This window comes from Pinus tabuliformis, chromosome 6 (genome assembly GCF_031772625.1).
Source record: "Pinus tabuliformis cultivar Carrire ecotype Pingquan chromosome 6, CPIR1, whole genome shotgun sequence".
NCBI lineage: Eukaryota > Viridiplantae > Streptophyta > Pinopsida > Pinales > Pinaceae > Pinus > Pinus tabuliformis.
This window is the reverse complement of record NC_142292.1, coordinates 1,617,463,926-1,617,474,525: the sequence shown is the minus strand read 5'-3', so window position 1 is coordinate 1,617,474,525 and position 10,600 is coordinate 1,617,463,926.

Here is a 10,600-nt window from a genome sequence, read left to right as displayed (position 1 = left end):
TTGGAGTTACAAGGAAATTAAGGGAGTACACCCCTCAGTGTGTACTCACCACATATACATTAAAGAAGGTTGCAAACCGTTCTGACAACCACAAAGGTGGATGAATCCTACTCTTAAAGATATAGTGAAAGAAGAACTGCAAAAAATGCTTGATGTAGGATTCATTTACCCTATCTCCGACAGTGAGTGGGTCTCTCCTTTGGTGTTAGTCCACAAGAAAAATGGTAAGTGGAGGATTTGTGTCGATTATAGGGAGTTGAACAAAGCCACAAAGAAGGATCATTTTCCTCTACCCTTCATTGACCAAGTGCTAGATGGCTTGGCAGGAAAACAATTTTTCTCTTTCTTAGATGGATTCAGTGGGTACAACTAAATCTAGATCTGCCCAGAAGACCAGGATATGACCAAATTCACCCGTCCTTGGGGTAATTTTGCCTATAGCTCCTTCATTTTGGCCTATGAAATGCTCCTTCCACTTTTCAGAGAGTAGTCTAGAGCATTTTCACCGAGTTAGTCCATGATGTGATGGAGATTTATATGCATGATTTTACATTTTATGGCTGTGATTTTCAAGAAGCCCTATCTAACCTAGGCAAAGTACTGCACAAGTGCATTGAAATGAACCAGTCTCTCAGTCTTGAAAAATGTGAATTCTTAATGACTGCGAGGATTGTGCTAGGTCATTTAATATCTCAGCAAGGACTGCAGGTGGACCCAAACAAAATAGCCATCATCAAAAGGGTCCCACCTCCTCAAAAGCAGAGAGATGTCAAAATTTTCCTGCGGTTAGCTGGATACTACTGAAGGTTCATAAAGGGCTTCCACAAGTTGGCCTCTCCTTTATTTGGTTTATTGGCCAAATATTATGAGTTTATATGGTCAAAAGGATGTCAAGAGACCTTAGACATTCTAAAGGATAAGTTAACTATTGCACGAATTCTTTGAGGCCCAAACTGGGCCCTCACCTTTCATATTCATGTTGATGCCTCACACAAAGCCATAGGAGCAGTCCTAGGTCAGATAGATGAAAAACTACCTTATGATATCTATTTTATCAGTAAGAACTTGTCAAAGGCTAAACTAAATTATACAGTGACTGAAAAGGAACTCCTGGCTGTTGTGCATTCATTAAAAAATTTAGGCATTACATTGCAGACTCTCAAAAATTTGTGCATAATGACCATGTTACAATCGAATATTTAATGAAAAAACCAGATGTGAATGCTCGAATTATAATATGGTCACTTTTATTACAACAGTTTGATCTAACCATTGTTGATAAGCCTCATAAGGAAAATGTTGTTGTTATACAACAAAATGACCTCCTCATCAACTCAGAGGGGAAAGACAGGATGACTGAACCAAAGACCACAATTACAAGCCTTGATTCCACACTAACGCTAGTTTCACACTGAAAACTTGCATTATAAAGCTTGTTACCAAGCCTAAGGGTATGTTAGTGACCCTACTAACTCAAGTTGTTAGGTAGGGGACAATGTTAGTGAAACTAGATGCAGTTCCAAGGGTCAAAGGAACGAATTGACTCACAAATATCTAGATATTCGTTCCTAAAATCACTCAAGAAAAGCAAGGAAACATCCAAAATCGACCTATTTGGAGAAATTCTAATCTGAACGAAGGAGGCAAATTGGAAATAGCTGAAAAGTAGGGCAAGTTCATTGCTTTTGCCCTAGTGACCTCTATGAGGAACTTGGCAACCCTAACTCGATTGCTACAAAATTAATGAGAGGGTCATTGTGAAGGAGGTTAGAGCATTTGAAAGGATAGCCTACATAGCTGTTGAGAATTGTCTCATATCTGAAGAAGTGAGAAAGAAGGGAGAGAGAGAGAGAGAAGTGGAAGAGGCAAAGGAAGACTAATACAACATATGGTTGTAATCACTCTTCCGTTATTAATACAAAACTGCGGTTGTGTTCCCTACTCATATAAACAAGTATCGAATGAACAAGTGTCGGTAACATAGTTCATTAAGTTGTTCATTCGATACTTGTTTATATGAGTAGGGAACACAACCACAGTTCTGTATTAATAATAGAAGAGTGATTACAACCATCTGTTGTATCAGTCTTCCTTTGCCCCTTCCGCTTCTATCTCTCTCTCCCCCTTCTTGCTCACTTCTTTAGATATGAGACAATTCTCAATAACTAAGTAGGCTATCCTTTAAAATTCTCTAAACTCCTTCACAATGACCCACTCATTGCTTATGTAGCAATCGAGTTAGGGTTGCCAAGTTCCTCATAGAGTTCACTAGGGAAAAAGCAATAAACTTGCCCTGCTTTTCAGCTCTTTCCCATTTGCCTCGTTCGTTCAGATTAGAATTTCTCCAAATAGGTAAATTTTGGATGTTTCCTTGCTTTTCTTAAGTGATTTTAGGAACAAATATCTAGATATTTGTGAGTCAATTCGTTCCTTTGACCCTTGGAACTGCATCTAGTTTCACTAACTCTATCCCCTGCCTAACAACTTGAGTTAGTAGGGTCACTAACGCACCCTTAGGCTTGGTAACAAGCTTTATAAAGCAGGTTTTTAGTGTGAAACCAGCGTTTGTGTGGAATCAAGGCTTGTAATTGTGGTCTTTTCTTCAGTCATCCTATCTTTCCCCTCTGAGTTGATGAGGAGGTCATTTTTCTATATAACAGTTGTTGCATACTTTTTATCTAGGGTAAAGTTTCCTACAGGTGAAGAAGGAATGGTGGATGACCAGTTACCAGATGAGCACTTATTTGCTATTTCAGTTCTCTCTCCATGGTTTGTTGATATAACAAACTATTTGGTTTCAGAACATTTCCCACCAAACTTGTCCTCTAAAGAAAAGAGAAGGATAATTAGGAAAAGCGCCTCCTTACTTGGATTGGGGGCAATACTTTCAAACTTGGCCCAGACCAAATCTTGAGAAGGTGTGTCAGGGAAGAGGAAGTCTTTGACATCCTTCTGACCTGTCATGATGGGCCTTGCGGAGGTCACTTTGCAGGAAAGAGGACAACATTCAAAGTGTTACAAGCAAGCTATTATTTGCCCACTCTTCATCAGGATGTGAAAAAGTGTGCTAGTCAGTGTGATCGGTGCCAGAGGATGGGAAGGCCTACTCAAAGAGATGAAATGCCTCTGCAACCTCAAGTGACTTTCGAGCCATTTGACAAGTGCGACATGGACTTCATTGGGCCTATTGATCCTCCTTTGAAGCAAAAACAGTACATTATTCTGTGCACTGGTTATTTGACTAAGTGAGCTGAAACCAAGGCAATTAAGGCAACAACAGAAAAGAAGGTGGCTGAGTTCCTAAGGGAGAATGTATTCTACAAATTTTGGTACCCTAGAGAGCTAGTCACAGACCAAGGCAGCCAATTTACCTCCAACATGATCAAATACTCGCTCAGCCATCACAAGATCAAGCATAGGACATCCACTCCGTATCATCTACAAGTTAATGGGCAAGTGGAGGTGACCAACAGAGCACTGGAGGGCATCTTAACCAAGGTGGTGAGCAGCAGCAGGAACGATTGGGAAGAAAGGCTAGTTGAGGCCAGCTGGGCTTATAATACCACATGCAAGAACACCACTTGATTCACACCTTATGGGATGGTATATGGGAAAAAGGCATTGTTGTCCATTGAATTTCAATATAACACATTAAGGATGGTAGCCCAACTATATTTGGATCTTAGCAGTGCACATAAAAAGAGATTGTTCTAATTGAATGGTCTGGATGAATTCAAAATGAAAACCCTCCTACATACAGAGGTAGTTAAACTTCAGAGGAAGATATGGCATGATAAAATATCAAGGAGAAGCAATTTTAGGAAGGGAATTGGGCATTGCTATATGATTCTAGGTATAAAGACTTCAAGGGAAAGTTAAGGAAAAGATGGCTTAGACCTTATGTTGTGGAAAGATGCCATGATAATGGTTCAGTGCAAATCAGAACCATAGATGAAGAAGCCATTCCTTTTCTTGTTAATGGACACCGATTGAAAATGTACAAGATACCTTTATCAAAACAAGACTTCGTTGATGACATCAATAAAATAGTGATGATGGTGGAGCAAGTTCCAGCTCCTCCCTCATCAAATCACTAATAAAAGAGAAAAAATAATAAGGAATCAGGTGAAAACCTCCATGAGGCGCCTCAGTCCCATCTTTGGGTTGAAAACCTCTTGAGGTGGCCCAGTGATGAAAAAAAAAACAAAAACCAAAATAGAATAAGAAGATCCCTGGGTGAAAACCTTTCTTGAGGCGCCCCAGGGAAAACAACTAGGGTGAAAACCTCTCTGAGGAAGCCTAGTTGTTTTTCAAAAAAAACAAAACAAAAAAGAAGAATTATTTTATCATGAAATTTCCATTTGCAGGTGGGTGAGAAGGACAGTCAAGGAGAAAAAGAGGATCCCAAGGAGGCCCCTGCCACTCACATATTCATTTTCTTCACTCCTTACCATGCATTCCTTCATCATTTTTGTCATTTTCCCACTCCATTGCTTCAATTTATGCAAAGATTATGTTTTCTATAAGATCCCCTGTATTCCTACAAGATCCCATGAAAACCTACTGGATGATCCTGTGGGAATTATAGTGACCCAGAAATCCTACAGGAAGCAATATGAAGGAATATGATGGACTTGTTAGGTCCCCGAAATTCATCCTATTCATGATATAGCACCTCACCTCATCCACCATCATCATCCCTGCACTCACCATAAAAAAAAAAAAGATCAGTTTCAACAATTTTTTTCAGTCTTCAAAGGAAAAAAGGGGGAAAGAGAGAGGAGTAAATAGCATCACTTGAGTTTCATTTTCTCTCCACACTCCCACTCCTTCTTTCATCCATGTCACCATCCTCACAGTCCTAGCAAGCAAAATGATTAAAGAATTCTGAGGGAGAAGCAGCTACAGGACATCCCATAGGAAATCCTGTAGCAACCTATCCCACAGAATGCCAATCAAAACAACAACAAGTCTTTAGCATGATGATCCAGGAGCTCCAAAGCAGCAATATCAAATCTTCAACCACAGATACCTACAAAAGTAGAGAAACCATTAGCAGATTCGGAAGAATGGTATGCAACAAATATACACAATAGCACCTCTGGTCTTCGACAACTACAACATAGCATTGAAACCACAGGTAATTACCCTACTCGCTCTCTCATATGCATCATGTAGTCAAAAATTGTAAGGGTTACGAGATAGTTGGTTTATAAGTGAAAAGGTGGCTAGTTAACTTGGCCACCTTCGTTTAGTCAGCACATGCACAACCGGGTGTCCTCTCACACGTGGTTGTAGTCAACTCAAAAACAAAGAAGGAGTAGGACAAAAATAAGTTAAACTACATATCTACGATCTGGGAGCTGATTACAAGGAGTGGGAAATGATGAGCTAGTAGTGGGGACCAATGGTCCAAACATGGCAACGTACCTTTGCTTCCAGCACACCACCTCACCCGAAATCACCATAAGAGGAAATAAAACATCGTTCCCATGCATTCATGCATTTCACCTCCTCAAAACTCCCTCACTCAAGTCACTCTCATAACCCAAGCCACCCATCAAAAGCAAAGATCCATCATTCACTCCACAGGAATTCCTATAGGATACACAGAGACTGTCTACAAGATTGGTAGAGAGGAGTTCAGAAGGGATATCACGGGAATTGGCCACTACAACTAGTCTAAAGAGGTAGGCTCTAAAATTACATTCCCCTTTGCAAGTAAATGAACCAGGGATACTCTAAATTTGAGTGAATTTAGAACCTGTGTGAAGGGAATTAAATACATAGTCAACTCTGTTTTGCTCTTGCATTTGAAAAATTGTTTGAACCTTCTCATTATTTCCTCAAGCCTCACCAGCAAGATGATAGGATGGTTTAATAGGAGAGAGCCCACAAACACTGTGAGGATCCAAAACACCCCCAAGTGCTTGAAATCTTCAGAAGAAATAACTGGAGGGGTTTTACAAAAAGTTCAGAGGGTGTGATGATGAGGTGGCTCAAGAATTTTCTCTCTCCCTCACTCCATACAATAGAATCCATGCCACTATTATAATAAGGGGCATCACTATAGATCTCACCCCTGAGATCACGGTAGGGTCACCACACTTCCCCTAGGAATCCATGGATAAAAGAAGACAAAGGAGACAGCCAGGTGGCAAAAAGAGAATTCTTTTTAGAAGGTGAAGAACCCACTGAGGACAAAAATGGAGTAAGGAGGGAAAGTTTGCCATATCCATGGAGTGAGGTAGGCTACCAACTAATCAAATACATCTCATGTGAGGGTAGATATAGTGTTGTATATGGATATAATTTCAAGATCCTTGAAGAATTAAGATTTGGAGTAGAAACACCCCCTCATCAAAGGCTCAACATACCATATTTCTTGCTTCAAACACTCATAGACTCAAGCATCAAAGTGAAGGAGGGGAATTCCCAACAATTGGCTCACCATGGGTTGATTAGGATCCTCATTGAAGATGTCTTCAAAAACCTGAAAACCACTATAACATGGTCAGTTTTCAGAGACATGCAAGGAGAGGGTGACATCAAAGCTCTCACTTATGATGTTAGTCCTACTGTCAGTGAAGAGGAAGTAAAACAGGAGGAGGAAGATACAGAGCAATATGAGGATGAGATGGATGAAGAAGGAGCTGACACAGAGAAACATGATGAAGATGAAGAAGAAGAGGGAGAATATAATGAGGATGATGAAGAAGCTGAGGAGGAAATTGAGGAGGAAACTGATAGAGATGATGAAGATCTACAAGAAGAAGAAGACAGGAAAGACAGAGAGGAGGAAGGAAATAGAATAGAGGGAACAGAACACAAGGAGGAGTCACCTAGGGTGTCTTCAGAGGCCACTGCTAGAAAGGAAACAATTTTCATCACTTCTCTCATCACCCCAATCAAGAAAGAAGGAAAAAGTCAGAGGGAGACCCCACTATATTTCAGGACAAGAAAGATCACAAGAATAAGGCAGAGGAAGCGACAAACATCAACCAAAATTGCTATTGAGATTGAAGATTCCCCTACACAAAAAGACAAAATGCCTTCCCCTAAGTCCCCTATCACCTATGTAAGGAGGCCTACTACTAGATCAACTTCCTCAAAGGGTAAGGAAATCCTACAGGATCCACAACAAAATCTATAGGAAGCAAAAACAGTCCTACACGATACTCTGTTGAATCTACAGGAGGCACGGGAATTGGAAATAAAGGTAGGGGATCAACAAGAAGCTAAAGAGGAGGACTCAGAGACAAAGGAACCCAGCCCGCAACCTAACATAGACTCCTATTACCAGTTTATTGAAGGAGGTAGGGTCATACCTCAAAAATTTGCCATCCCACTATTCTTCAAACTTGAGGAGAGGGAGAGAACTCACCAATGGATGTAGATCACCAAATCAAAGGGGGTGGAAGACATTGGGAACATGGAGGAAAAAATCAAATAAATGGGTAGAGATCTAAGTGGCTTAAGTGATAGAGAAGCTATAATGAGAAATCAACTAGAGACAGGAAATGTGTGGCTAAGGGGATAGCTGCAGGAAAGAGAAAACCAACTAGAATGTATGGCTAGCCTCTACTTTGAGGCAATTCGGTGTAGGATGCCAACGCTCTCTACCTCAAAGAATAATGTCTACAGTTTCAGATTAAGACACTAGCACAGAGGGGAACCATGCCATTTCAGGACTACAGGCAGTTTATTGATCTTTGTGATCAAAATACACTAGAGGATAGGGCCAAAATGGCTGAGTTTTATTTTCACAACATGGCCCTTACAGACATGAATGTTTGGGACCCTAATGCCAAGCTAGGAGATCTACAATTAATGCCTTTGGCATCATGGATGAACCATGAGGAGTCAAGAGCTGCAGAGATGAAAAGGATATTGGAAAGAGAGAAAAATGAACCTATTTTGATCAGAGCTGAACAATCAAATCCCATGGCCCTCATCAGTACCCATAATTTGATTGCAAATGATCCTCAGTTTGCACCTAGATATCATGTTGCCTAAAAGCAAGCAATTTCACATTTTGAGGAGATGTTTAGGCTGCTAGGAGATGATAGTATACATGCTTGACTAAGGAGATGGAACACACTTCCATACAACTTAAAGATAATAGAATATCACTGCCCTCAAAGGTTGAGAGAGGCACTCAAAATGACACCTGTGTATAAGCAATCTATGCAAAGGTTGAAGGTCATTTGGATAGGCCTAAAACTCAGCCCACCACTACTCTTAGGGATGCTATAAGGGAGAAAAGAAGAAGAAGAAAAGAGGAAGTGGGAAGAGGTAGAAAAGAAAGCAGGCTTCTATGAACAAGAAGAGGAGACCTCAACAAAGGCATGAGATGTCAGAGAGGCTACCAGAGCCATGTAGGGTATGGATAGTGACTAAGCTTCTCAGAGGATGAGCAACACTTTCACTAGGGGGGTGATGATGAGCCTCATCATTGGGTAATTATATGGGCCTTAGTTCACCTCCTAGCTTAGTCAAACCAACTATTCTCATAACTTATTGCATACATTTGATTATATTTTGTTTATGAGATGAGTTAGAGTTGGATATTTTTCTTTGTGGTGTAATGTGTATTTAATGCAGGATTAAAGGATAAAAGCAAGGAATTTTGGCAAAAAACAAGGTCAAAACTCAAATGGGACAAGATAGAGGGATCATAGGAGGTAAATCCTCCTCATTTACTACCCCTCCATTCGAATATTCCTCCATCAGCTCGGAGTGCAAATAGCCAAATCATGAGGACTAGAAGGCAGCCGAGCAAGTGAAATACAAAGCACCAGTTTATCTTGAGTTTGGGAGTCAAGCCTCCATAATTTAAGGAAGGTGTTGGAGACTTCAAAGGTATAAGTAGAGAGGCCTAGGACCTCAGTAGGATTCGCATTTTGATTGTAAAACTCTCCTGTATTTCTGAGCTACAGGAATTTGACGGTTCTTTTGATGTAATCTATTGTTTTGGTAATAAGAATGATTTTTGTTTTAAGCCATTACTTAGTTAACTCAGAGGGATGAAGCTCTTGGGTTAAGGCCCAACCTTGGCAGCCAAGGCTCCTATTTATTGTACATGTATGCTAGTGTAGATTCATAGCTTAATTATCAATTTTCTTAGTAGATGCATTTCTTTATTGTACATGTATGCTAGTGTAGATTCATAGCTTAATTGTTAATCTGCTTAGTAGATGAATTTCTTTATTGTACATGTATTGTTAGTGTAGATTCATAGCTTAGTTGTTAGTTTTCTTATTAGATGCTTCTCCATTACAGCAGTGTAGATTCGATTGGTTGTGTGATGGTTTGCTTCCATTTGTGTCTTCTTTCAAGTAGCAGGTTAGCAAGGAGAAAAAGGATCACCAAAATGTTTTCAGCAGGTGTCTTAGCCTAACTTCCACCCTCTGGGACCATGACTTGAGGAAGGGACCCTTCAGCAGCCCCAAAAACACATATTTCTAGTTCTTGTATGAGCTTTGGAGTTTGTTGTCTTTGATTCAGTATTTGGTTCATGTTGCAAGGAAGATTTCATTGTCATATTTTTCCATCTCCATTCCTGCAATAAGATATCACTCATGCTTTAATTCCCTTCAACAACTTTCTTCATGCATAATATAGACAATTGATTTATGCTCTTCTAGTTTATGAAAATGTATCTTGTTGCATAGTTCTTGGAAGACACACATGTTTTAAGCAGAGTAGGTACTTTAGTAGGAGACCAAGACTTCATAACCAGCATCCAGCTTCCACTTCATCCACCTTAGCCATCCCTTGTTTCACCATCACCCTCACTAGTTTTTCATCATTTTCATTGAAATTCTCTTAGATACATTGAGTGAATCTAGCCATCCCTTATCTTGGATATTGACTTATGAGTGCTCCTAGACGTCCTAACACTCCATTCCACCTGTCACACACATTTACCAAGCTTCCAAACACCTCCAACACCTCAGAATTAGCTCTCGGCTATATCTTGTAGGTTTCCTGTAATTCCTACAGGATCATCATGTAGGTTTCTAGTACATACTGTAGGTTTTCCCTGTTTTGAGGCCGAATTGATGGGAAACCTCTAGGAAGCCACAAAAAGCCTCCTAGGACCCCTCCACACCATCCAACGACTTCATAAACCTTCTATCCATCCTCAAACACCTTCCATCCACCTGTCACATCCACAAGAACAATTAGTTTGCATACTTGATTTTGCCTAAAAAACCAAAAAAGTGAAAACGGAGTTAGTTTAGTTTCTTTGCTTTGAACTTAGTATTGTTTGATGCTTTTTACTTCTGTGCCTTAGATAATGGCATTTGTTCATTGTTGATTTATCATTTCTGCTTAGCATAGCTTCTTAAATGGTTAATTAGGGTATGGTGTGCTTTAGCATTACATGTTGTTTGTTTTCATTACTGGAGTAGAGTAACTCTTTAGAGTAGACTTTCCTTTCTTCCATCAGAGAATCAACCTTCTTATAACTCCATAGAAGTATAGCTTGGAACCCCAGTAGTCTCTCGCCAGCTGAATAGTGACAACAGGCAGAACCATCACTTTTATTTGTTCATACGGCACTGTCACCTTGAAGTTTGTACAAACCTCGGGT